The sequence below is a fragment of the Triticum dicoccoides genome, chromosome 4A (genome assembly GCF_002162155.2).
Source record: "Triticum dicoccoides isolate Atlit2015 ecotype Zavitan chromosome 4A, WEW_v2.0, whole genome shotgun sequence".
NCBI lineage: Eukaryota > Viridiplantae > Streptophyta > Magnoliopsida > Poales > Poaceae > Triticum > Triticum dicoccoides.
This window is the reverse complement of record NC_041386.1, coordinates 572,472,773-572,486,024: the sequence shown is the minus strand read 5'-3', so window position 1 is coordinate 572,486,024 and position 13,252 is coordinate 572,472,773.

Here is a 13,252-nt window from a genome sequence, read left to right as displayed (position 1 = left end):
GTGTGGCTGTTTGGCCGGTGGTGGCTGGCGGCTCAGGGGGTGGAGGTTGAAGATGAACTGCAGGCCCTTAATTTCGTATCCAACGGTTGCAAAATCGACTGACTGCGATGAAAAAGTCAGTCAACTGACGTGTAGCCTCACCTCTAGTGCGTTCAGTTTTGACAGCAAAATTTAGTTTTGACAGTTAAGTTCAGTTTTGACAGTTAAATTCAGTTTCGACAGTTAAGTTCAGAGATGAGCGGCTGATGTATACATCTAGCACTTTGTGGTTATGTATTTTACGTCATCTATTGGAGATGCTATTAGAATTCCACTCAGGTTAACGTTGTCTCTCTTGTCCTGTGTTTTTAAATTCTCTGTTTTGCACGTGCATTCCTATCCTATTCCTATCTATTTCCTATCCTTGCATTGTTAGAATCCTCAAATTCAAACAAGCCCTTACACAATTACTTCTGTTACAGATATGTGTCAAAGAAAACCTTGTGTGGTTTGTCCTGCTCCTGCGGTGCTATGTTCCATCCCAGCTCAGCTGCTCCAACTACGAAAGGGTTCACCATAGCAGGCATCCGCTCTCCAGACTGTCTTTCGCCGCCTCAGATCTTCTTCCCCGCCGCCGGCAGCCACGACAACTGCATTACCATCATCAACTAAGCAGATAGCCTTGAGGACTACATGGGTCCGCAAAAGAGGTTGCACTCTTCCGTGTCTGCTTACGTTATGCATCGCTTAATATGATGACATGCTACTTTATCATCATGTTCCCCTATTAGACTCTGACTCAGGTCCAAACTTATGCTGAAACTTGAGTTTTTAAATGGTTGTGGGGTACATATTGGGGCAGCAATCAGTACTATCTGTCTACTATCTGGTTAGTCTCGGGTGTCTACTATGAGTTTCATGTTGGGTGCAAACAAACATTAAAGGAGCCATTATCTGTATTTTCTAACTAAAGCTATTATCTGCCTGCTATCATTGGTTTTGGGTCTATCCATGGTTTGCTACCTTCACTCTGGATTTGTGCATGCACTCCTTACATAATCTCACTATGTTTTATTCCTATGCATGTCAGTTATTTTACACAATGGAACTGAACATGTAGAGCAAAAGAGACGAGTCATGCGTGGCAATAAAATTTCACGCAGACGTCGCTCTATGGTGGGCGCAAAGGCAGCCCCCCTCCACCCATTTCAGATCATAATCAAGAGGAAGATAACTGTTCTGAGGGGGGTTCAGAAGCAGAAGACCACTCCTATTTACCCCATGAGATCTTCGCTCTAACTTGGCATGCTGATGTTAGTAATATCATGCATATGGTGCCTTGCATTGCTTACTGTATACATCAAAGATGTCATCTGCTTAGTTTAGACGTGCTTTGTGTCAATGCCATCTGTTTAGTTTCTTTATCGTATATGTGAATCATGCAATGCCATCTTGTTTAGCCAGGCATCATATATGTGAATTTTGCAATGCCACCATGGTTAGCTAGTCATCTTATATGTGAATTATATCATGACATCATTTTTTATTAGGTGTTAAATTTGTCAACAATTTTAGTACATTCAGTTACTCTTCCTATGCATCAACCATTCGGCACGGTCATGGAAAAATCTGGAGTGGAAACAAGGTCTTCGGAGCAGACAATGCTATTTGACAAAGCGCATGTCTTGCTGGTTACAGATAGCTCCTTAGAGGAGCATTTAGAGACAGATGACCAGTCCTACCCCCCCCCCCCCGAGGTGCATGCTCTAACTTGGTAGGGTTGTGTTGCTCATATTGTGTGTATGGTATCTTGCATTGCTATGTCATATGCTTAGTTTAGACATGATTTGTTTGAATGCCACCTGTTTGGTGTCTAATTACCATATATGTGAATTATGCAATGCCATCTTTTTGCAAGACATTATATTTGTGAATTATGCAATGCTATCTTGTTGCAAGGCATTATATATGTGAATTATGCAATGCCATGGTGTTTAGCCAAGCGTCATATATGTGAATTATATCATGTCGTCCTTTTTTTGTATTTCTCATTGCTTTTGTCGACAATGTTTGTATATTCAACTGCTCTTCCTGTGCATCCGCCATTTGAATTGGTGATGGAGAAATCTGGAGTGAAAACAAGGTCTTCGGAGCAGACAATGATACCTAGTGAAGCAGATATGTTGCTGGTTATAGATAGCTCTTCAGAGGAGGATCCAGAGGCAGATGACCAGTCCTATTATCCCCCTGATGTGTATGCTCAAACATGGCAGGGTTATATTACTCATATCATGCATATGTTGTATTGCAATGCTTAGTTTTTACATCATATACACGATATTGAATGCCATCTCCTTAGTTGAAACATCATATATGCGATTGCCCTCTGCTCACTTCCTTAGTATATAAATCATACATTTGAATTATATCATGCCATGATGTTTACATAGATAGGATGTATCTAAATTATGGCATGCCAACCCATTTTCTAAAGACATAATATAGTTATATCATCTCATCTTGTTCACATAGTCATCATATTTTGAATTATGTCATTCTATCCGTGAATTATATCATGCCATCATGTTTCCATCGATGGCATGTTTGTGATTTATGGCATGCCAACCACTTTAATAGACACATCATATAGTTATATCATGTCATCCTGTTTACATAGTCATCATATTTTGAAGTATGTCATTCTATCCTGTTTAGTTAGCCATCATACATGTGAAATTGTGTCATGCTATCCTATTTAATTAGCCATCATATATTTGAAATTATGTCCTGCTATTTTGTTTGGTTAGACAACATAAATGTGAATTATTTCATGCCATGTTTTCTTCCCTACTATCCATTGCACCTGTCTATCTTACAATGTCTATACATTCAATTACTTTTCTTGTTTATCAGCCATTTCAATTGGAGGGGGTGATGCCAGTATCTGTGGGAGTAAAAACACGGTCTTCAGAAAAGATCGTGCTACCTGTTGATGGAGATAGAACCATGGTTTTACTTGCCCAAGAACCAGCCCCACCACACATAACCCAGACTCATGCAGATTGTACCCCTCCCAGTTGGACAGAGAACCAGCTACACCCCTTCTAACCCCAACCCCAGCAGATAGTAACCCAGTTCTCGTTGACACAACACCGTCTCCACCACAAAGCACCCAAACACGAGTAGTTAGTAAGGCAACTACAGTGCCCAAAGCACGAGGACCACCACTCTGAACCCCAAGTTAACTCTTAAAGCAAAAGAAGAATTGTTCTCAGGTCAGGTTCCGTAGCTATGGTTCATACTACTTTGCTCTTGCATCACTTTATTTACTCATACCAACTAATTTCAAATTTAAAGGATGCAATTGAAACTCGAATGGCGCAACAGGTATGTTTTAAACCTGTTTCTTTAACGTGTTTGCTGTTGTAACTTGCTCTATGTTGATTTCAGTTTCAATTGAATAAACAGTTATGTTCTCATGCCATGCACATTACATGTGTTGTTATTGCTGTGTAGTTTCCCACACTTATATTCTGTCTATGCTGCTTTGTCTTAAATAGATATGATTCGAACTGTATCTATCTTGATTTGGCAACATAAACTAGAATGATATAGACCATATAGTGACCATACTACGTAGATATATGTTTGTTTCATGCCGTTATCCTGTCCACCTTACTACTGAACTGGTTTACCAAAATGAGTTTCATATTCTACATTGTAAACCTGTGATGTGTTTGTTTGTTTCTCCTTTAGAACACGGATAAAATATTGGAGAAGAGCACCCCGTTAGGCAATGGTAAAGGAAGTAATGCAGATCAGGTTCAAGATAGTGAGACATCCCTGTTGTTCTCCAAGAAAGCTGATAAAAACTATATTGAAGACACTAAGACAACCCCAAATTCCTCTCTTGATGCAGTGTTCGAGTTACTGGCTACTATTGCTGGCACCAGCTCTTCGTACTCACTGCCTGAATCAGTTCGACTTCTTGAGTCTCAACTTCAAGTTGAAAGACATTGATTAGATGTTATGCGACAAGAAGCCGAAGGACTGAGGAAGTCCCTGCAGAACTCAGATGCATACTTTCTGGTGCAACAGCAAGTCCTGGAGGATTTAAGCGCCAAACAAGAGAAAGTTAATAAGCTTGCTAAGCATCTTGCCAGCATTATGGGTACCCAGGATATTGTTTCTTGAGCTCTTCTGAAGTGGTTTCAGTTCTGGACTTGTTTTGATGCAGCATTTATATGCTGCTTTGGTCCCTATATTTGCACTTGTGGCGAACTTTGATGCCCATTGGATGTAATATATGTAATAGCCGTGATAGCCTAGCGTAAGTTGCTTGCTTATTTATTTCCGTTGTCTTGTTTATTTGTTTTCTTGTAGTCAGTGCGGTTCTTTTTCCGCGGTTTGCTAGTGGCCAAAATAACCTATTTTTTAAAACTAGGCCACATTAACAATGGGCTACATATTTACTGCAGTTAACATGGGCCTCCTACGGGCCGTAGAAACAATGGGCCTTCTAAGGGTCATAGAAACAATGGGCCTTCTATGGGGCGTAGACACAATGGGCCTTCTACGGGTCGTATCATCAATGGGCCTTCTACGGGCCATATGATCGGTTGGCCAAGCATGGGCCAATAACAGACCACATTATGGCCATAAATGGGCTAGAGTTGAAATCGTCCGTTCATGGGCCGACCATAATGGGTGGTCTTTAATAGGTTGTATTTGATGACGCTATGAAAACGGCCCAATGTATTAACGGGCCACAAACGGGCCGACTATAACCACAGGCAGTATTTGGCCCACAAGCAGAAAATGACAGTAACGGGCCGAAAGTAAACGAATGCTGGAAATGAGCCCAAGAATAAATGGGCCCTAAGAAGGCCGAAAGATAACATGGGCTAGAAACGGCCCAACGGAATAATGGGCCATTAATGGGTATGAAGTGACACACTGTTCATTACGGGCCAGTTTTACCATGGGCCGTTAATGGGCCGAGGGTTACTAAGGGCCTCATATGGGCCAAAAGACATCATGGGCCATACATGGGCCGGAAGTTAAAATGGGCTGGAATTGTATTGGACGGCCCAGATGGTGCTACTGGGCCTAATTCGGATAGGCCGTAAACGGGCCCTGGGTTAGCGGGCTGTAAATGGGCTATATGCGAACATGTCGTTAACAGGCTTGCTGTGGGCCGGCCCGCCACCTTTTGACCAAGTCCAAAGGGCAGGCCTTCTCACAGGAATGGGCCTCTATTGGGTCGTGCCACGTGTCGATGTATCATAGGCGCTTTGGGTCCAATGAGTGGATGACATCTGTCCCAACGGTGAGCCGACACGTGTTTCCTCCAGCCAATGATGATTTTACACGTGGAAAATCCCCATTGGTCGGGGCTGTTAACAAGTTAACAGATCCAATACCGGACCCGATAGCTTAAGGGCGTTCCGTTACGGTGGATGCCACATGTCGGTCACCCTTGACGAAAGCACTTCTGTGACGTGCGATTTATCGTCATGGAAGTGGACACTTCCGTGATGATAATTTTGGTAATGTCATGGAACACTTCTACGACAGCACATATATGACTATCTTGATTCTGTCAAAAATTTGTCATGGATGTACATGCATGACAGAAAACGTGACCTACTGTGACAAACACGTATCATCACAGAAGTGTATTTTTTTGTAGTGCAAAGAATGCCTAGGCGAGGTACGAGCAGCAGAAGACGCCGGGAGAGGAGCCGAAAGATGAGGCAGCGGGCCGACAAGACGCGACGAAGGTGTCGGTGCCCGCGTACTCTGACTTGACTGCCCGTTGCCCGCCTTCTTCGTCTTCTCCGGCCTTCCTATGCCAGCCTCCCAAGGAGGCGACGGGGAACGCGCCGATGGAGAGCTTGACGAGGAAGGCCCTCGGTGGGGCGCGTGGCTGAGGGAGGGGCGACACGATCAGTCGGAGTCGAGGTCAGCGTCCCCCCTCTAGATGCCCTCGTCGTCGCTGTCGCTGTCCTCCTCATCACTCCCGCTCGAGGAGTAGTCTTCATCATCGGAGGAGCTCTCCACGCAGCAGTTTAGGCGAGTTCCACGGTCCCCAAAAACCTTGACGGAGAGCAGGTCGTTCTCCATTAATTTGAAGTAGAGAACGAGCCCCGCCGTCAGGCTGTGGACACGAGCGAAAGTCTTCCATTCGCGATGAAGGTACATAACGTGAGGAGCGGGAAAGTCGACGTCGACCCGCGTGCCGCCGTTCCCGCAGCCCTTCATTTGCAACCTCAGGGTCTGGTGCGGATCGAGCTCCATCTCCCGAGAAAATGGAGCAGGGGGATGAAGGCGATGGAGCGGTGGCCGGTGCAGCCTGATGAAGAACTCATGGGGCTGGTCCCCGACGTGGCCCTCCATTGGGGGAGGCATCGCTGGCGGAGGCAAGGCCGATGCGCCGCCCCGTCCCCCTCTTCCCCGAGCGCCACGGCAACCTTGGCCTCGCCCCCTCCCTCTTCCTCTCATGGCTGGCTCCGCCACCGCAAGCTCTTGGGAAGGAGGGACACGTTGTCGAGCAGTGACCCTTGCCGCCACCGTCGAAGGGCCGGCGCCCCCTCTCGCCATGGCAGATGGAAGAAAGGAGCCGAAGTGGAAGGAGATGGATGATGAAAGAATATGGGATGCCATCCCCTCCCCTTCTTATAAAGGGGCGGGGTCGGGGCTCGGCCGCCCCACTCAACCAATCCGGCCATCGGGGCCGCAGGGAATCAAGACCGACCCGCTGCTCCAATCAGTGATGGCCCGGTTTCCCGCCTCCACCGCTTGCCACCTTAAGGGCATGTGGGACACGTGGCAAGCAAGCAGAAATCGAGGGGACGGGTGAGGCGACCGTTCTCCACCCCATGATCATGGGGCGCGGACGCCTTGAAGACCATGACCCGAGTCCACTCAGTAAATGAGCCGCGCCTCTGTGTTTTCCTCTTTTTATGGGGAAGGCGCAAGCCACCTCTTTACCACGATGTGAAGCACGCGTGCGGGAACCGTCCCATGCATGACCCCCACGTCACGCACGACCCTCCACATCGCGCGTTCAACGCTGGTCGTGGGGAAGCGCAGCGGACGGAAAAATTACTGTGGTAAAAAATCCGCCCCGCCTTCCCGCGCACCATTCTGGGCCTAGCCCAACAATGCGTCACGCTTATGTGTGGCCCAGGCTCGGGGGCTCCTGTCAGTGTACAAAAGTAGGGGCTCCCCTTTTGACCCATTTACTTGTGCACGGGCAGTCAGAGCCACGCCCACAGCCACACTTGGCAGGGCAGAGGAGGGAAGCTGGAGCGCAAGACAACCGAAGCAACGCCAAGACCAAAGACACAAAGTGCAAGAGGGCGAGGTGGACTCCCCCGGCAAGACCCTTGCCGGGGCGGCCTCCGCAGCCCCGGCAAGACCCTTGCCGGGGCAACTTGCCTGACGCCAGCGGAGCGTGCCACCCTTGAGCCCAAGGGTTCCAACACCATCAACCACATTAGGACCAAGGCTCGGGAGGCACCTCCGTGGTGGCATGCAGATGTTTGTGAAGATCATAAATACACAAGATCAGAAGAGGACCAGAAGACGACGATCCTCGGCGAGGTCCTTGTCGAGGATATCCATGAGACCCCCGGCAAGATCCTTGCCGGGGACGACCGCGGTGCCACGGCAAAACCCTTGCCGGGGCCCCGGCAAGACCCTTGCCAAGGACATCAGCGGGGCCCAGCCAGGCCCATGCCTGCCAAGACTCCACCGTCGTCCCCGTGCAGCTGCTAGCTCAACCAGTTGGGCAGTCAATTACGTGGCGACGAGCGGCCTCCATGCCGACTCAGCAAGCACCTGCGTGGAGGCATGCAGATCTTTGTGAAGATTCCACCACCGCGCCAGCCCAGCAGTCAGCCAACATGGTGCTACGATGCCTCGTCAGCTCGGACGCGTGTCGAAGCCAGGCAAGGTGGCGACAGCTGGGACGAGCTTCCTTGCCGTCCCCGATAAAGCAAGAGGGGCACGTCGGCAACACATTAAATGCGTTTGTTCGACGGTACCAGAGGATAGACTCATCCATTGTACACCTTTCCACCTCCTGTGTGCCTCTATGGCAACCCCTTTTGTCTATAAAAGGAGGCCCGAGGCGTCGAGGATAGGGATTCGGATCTTTTGGGCTACACACGCACCGTAGCTAGCTCAAGAACTCAAGAACACTCAAATACATACACCAAAGCAGGACTAGGGTATTACGCATCTTCGCGGCCCGAACCTGGGTAAACGATCTTTGTACTTCCTGCCAGACCTGCTCTTTGCACAACCTTGCGCCTGCCAACCATAGAAGGGATCCCAGTGATTCCATAGGTTTCGATTTCCCCCGACAATTATTGAATAACATACTGAAAAATTATGATGATTGGACCATTCCTGAACCACCGGCTAAACCCACTCCAAAGAAGAGGGGTATATTATGTCTCAGTCCCGAAGATATGCAAGAGGCAAAGAAATATATGAAGGAAAAAGGTATTAAAGCTGAGGATGTTAAAATTTTACCTCCTATTGAAGAAATACATGGGCTTAACACACCACCAATGCTTAAGGTGGTAGAGGTAAATTCTCTTATGAAGTTCAATGAAAATGATAATCCTCACAATATGCATCCTAGTCAATGCCATCATGAGTTTGAAAACTATATTAGAAAACAAGATCACTTCAATGCAAATGTTATGGAACAATTGAAATATAATTCTGATATGATTGCTTGCTTGAATGACTTGTTATTTAGAATTTCAAATGATGCTAGAGGTGTTGGAAAACATGCTTCCATGGTTCAAACTCAGTTAGAACAAGTTGCTAAATCACAAAGAGAATTACTTGATGAAATGAATCATAATATGCATGACTTTGCTGTTAGAGTTGCAACTAGAGGAGGTAAAATGGCTCAGGAACCACTTTATCCTGAGGGACACCCAAAAAGAATTGAACAAGATTCACAAAGAGTAAACACTGATGCACCTAGTCCTTCTAGAAAGAAAAAGAAGAAGAAAAATGATAGGACCTTGAATAGCTCTAGTGAACCTCAAATAGAAAAACCTCTTGATAATGATAATGAAACTTCTATCTCTGATGCTGAAACTCAATCTGGTAATGAACACTCACATACTGATAATGAAAAAGATAATGATGAGGTTCATGAAGGCTCTCAACCAAACAATGATAAAGGACCAGGTAATGATGTTGATATAGAACCACCTGTTGATCTTGATAACCCACAACCTAAAAATAAAAGATATGACAAAAGAGACTTTGTTGCTAGAAAACACGGTAAAGAAAGAGAACCGTGGGTTCAAAAACCTATGCCTTTTCCACCCAAGTCAACTAAAAAGAAATATGATGAAGAATTTGAACGCTTTGCTGAAATGCTGAGGCCGGTCGTTTTGCGTACTCGCTTGATTGATATCTTGAAAATGCGTCCTTATGCAAAGTACATGAAAGACATCATCACAAATAAGAGAAAAATACCGGAAGCTGAAATCTCCACTATGCTTGCTAATTATACTTTTAAAGATGGAGTGCCTAAAAAACTTGGAGATCCGGGAATACCAACTACACCTTGCTCTATCAAAAAGAATTATGTGAAAACTTCTTTGTGTGATTTATGAGCTGGTGTTAGTGTTATGCCTTTCTATTTATATAAAAGACTTGACTTGAATAAACTCATACCTACTGAAATATCTTTGCAAATGGCAGACAAATCAACTGTCACACCTATTGATATATGTGAGGATGTGCCCGTTGTTGTTGCTAATATTACTATTTTGACTGACTTTGTTAAACTTGATATGCCCGAGGACGACAATATGTCGATTATCCTTGGTAGACCCTTCTTGAATACTGCAGGGGCTGTTATTGATTGCAATAAAAGCAAGATCACTTTTCATATTAATGGCAATGAGCATACGGTGCACTTTCCGAAGAAACAATTCCAAGTGAATGGTATTAATGTCATTGAAAAATCTCCGACAATCACTATTGGAAGTTTTCAAATACCTCTACCTACTGCCAAAAAGAAATATGAAATGCTTATAGTTGGGGAAATGCAAATCCCCATTGAGGTAACTTGGTGATTTACGGAAGTTCTTCGGTTTCATGCTAATGAAAGTGGTTGTTAATAAGACTTGATCAACCTTATTAATGGTCATTTCTGAACGGTATGAAGTTGATGAATTTAGTAAGCACTACCTTTTGTCATTACTTTTTGTTTTTTGTTTTTATTAGTTAAATAAAATAAAATGCCATGTTTTGTCTGTTTTCCGAATTTCCCATGCAATAAAAAATGACCCATAAATAAAAGTTCTCAGAATGCCCTGAAAATTTTATATGATTTTTTCCTGAATATTTAAGAATTTTTGGTGCAAATGATACCACAGGGAGGTGCACCAGGTGGGCACAACCCACCCGTGCGCGCCAGGACCCCCAGGTGCGCCCTGGTGGGTTGTGGTCCCCACGTGGGCCCCCTCACTTACCTCTTCATCCCACATCATCACTTACCTCCAGAAAAAATCCCCATTGCTCTCTCTCCCGTGTTCTTGAGCTCAAACCCGTGGATGTCGATCTCTTTGCTCGAAGCTCCATTTCTGAAACTGTTTTGAGGGATTGTTGCTTGAAAATTGTACGGGGACATGAATATCTTCAGGAAGTTTGGCTCGAAAAAGAACTCCAAGGGTGTTATTGGGGAGTCTTCTGACAATGATCTCCATCCTCGGAGGTTGGAGGAGGCACGGCTGTGCGAATGGCCGCACATCCTATTCCTGCAAGAAGCTGGAATTCATGAGGAGTTCATGCAATTCATTGCCAATGCCGGTCTCACCGACTTCTTCGCAGATTAGTGTGACCAGCACCAAATCCTCACAAACGTCTTTGTTCAAAGCTTTACTTTCTTGCCTAGAAATAATCCTCCCGAAGTGAGATTTGATTTATATGCTAAAAACCAACAGATACCACTTACCGAATTTTATGACATATGCTTGATCCCTTCTGATGGGAGCTTGGCTGAGCCTAGGTTGACCGAGTTTGAGGATTTCTGTCGCACTTTGACAGTGGGTGATGAGAGAAGAGTGTCGGCCACCACTGCCGGTGGCTTACATTTTCCTGCTATTCGTTACTTTGTAGTTTTTACTACCAAATGCTTGCTTGCTAGGCAGAAGGTGGGCGCACTTAGTTCACCGGACCTTACTGTTTTATGTCATGCAATAGAGGGCGACATAACTTATAGCTTGGGAGCTATTGTGGCTCGTCGCCTCCATCTTAATAAATCCCAGGGTAAAATACATGGTGGGATTTTTGCTACTCAGTTGGCGGCTCACTTCGAGGTTGAGATACGCCCTCATGATTTCCCTCTTACCACAGTTTATCTAGATCATGCAGCCATGGATCACCATCACTTTCTTACACATGATCGTCCTGATATTGCCATTCCTTATAACTTGGTCTATAGCATTGACACTCGTGATGTTATCCCCTTGCCTGCACCTGCTCTGTTTGATTCTGTTGCCAGGGGCAGATACCGTATTATGCATGCAGACATTCTCGCCTACTGGAACGCTCAGGCTGCTGTTGAGGTTGCACAGGCACCTCCGCAGTGGGATGAGTGGATGCCCGCTCCTCAGGATCCCTACTACCCTCCAGGCTACTGATCGATTACCAACTTAGGCCAAAAGCCTAAGCTTGGCGGAGTACGTGCTTCCACCGACTTTACATTCATGTCCACTTATTCCACTTGTCGGTGTTTAATACGTCTCCAACGTATCTATAATTTTTGATTGCTCCATGCTATATTATCTATTGTTTTGGACTATATTGGGCTTTATTTTCCACTTTTATATTATTTTTTGACTAACCTATTAACCGGAGGCCCAACCCAGAATTGTTGTTTTTTTGCCTATTTCATTGTTTTGGAGAAACAAAATATCAAACGGAGTCCAAACGGAATAAAATCTTCGGGAACGTGATTTTCTCACCGAACGTGATCCAGGAGACTTGGAACCTACTGCAAGGGATCAAAGAGGAGGTCACGAGGGTGGGTGCACCGCCCCTAGGGCGCGCCCCCTGCCTCGTGGGCCCCTCGGTGCTCCACCGACGTACTCCTTCCTCCTATATATACACACGTACCCCCAAACAATCAGAACGGGAGCCAAAAACCTAATTCCACCTCCGCAACTTTCTGTATCCACGAGATCCCATCTTGGGGCCTGTTCCGGAGCTCCGCCGAAAGAGGGCCATCATCACAGAGGGCTTCTACATCATGCTAGCCCCTCTGATGAAGTGTGAGTAGTTTACCTTAGACCTTCGGGTCCATAGTTAGTAGCTAGATGGCTTCCTCTCTCTCTTCGAATCTCAATACAAAGTTCTCCCCCTCTCTTGTGGAGACCTATTCTATGTAATCTTCTTTTTGTGGTGTGTTTGTTGAGACTGATGAATTGTGGGTTTATGATCAAGTCTATCTATGAATAATATTTGAATCTTCTCTGAATTCTTTTATGTATGATTGGTTATCTTTGCAAGTCTCTTTGAATTATCCGTTTGGTTTGGCCAACTAGATTGGTAGTTCTTGCCATGGGAGAAGTGCTTAGCTTTGGGTTCGATCTTGCGGTGTCCTTACCCAGTGACAGAAGGGGTAGCAAGGCACGTATTGTATCGTTGCCATCGAGGATAACAAGATGGGGTTTATTTCATATTGCATGAATTTATCTCTCTACATCATGTCATCTTGCTTAAGGCGTTAGTCTGTTTTTAACTTAATACTCTAGATGCATGCTGGATAGCGGTCGATGAGTGGAGTAATAGTAGTAGATGCAGAATCGTTTCGGTCTACTTGTCACGGACGTGATGCCTATATACATGATCATGCCTAGATATTCTCATAATTATGCTCAATTCTATCAATTGCTCAACAGTAATTTGTTCACCCACCATAGAATACTTATGCTCTTGAGAGAAGCCACTAGTGAAACCTATGGCCCCCGGGTCTATTCTCATCATATCAATCTCCATCACTTTAATATTGTTTTGCTTTTTTACTTTGCCTTTACTTTTTACTTTGCATCTTTATATCAAAAATACCAAAAATATTATATCTATCAGATCTCACTCTTGTAAGTGACCGTGAAGGGCTTGACAACCCCTAATCGCGTTGGTTGCGAGTAGCTATCGTTTTGTGAAGGTACGAGGGACTTGAGCGTGGCCTCCTACTGGATTGATAACTTGGTTCTCAAAAATGAGG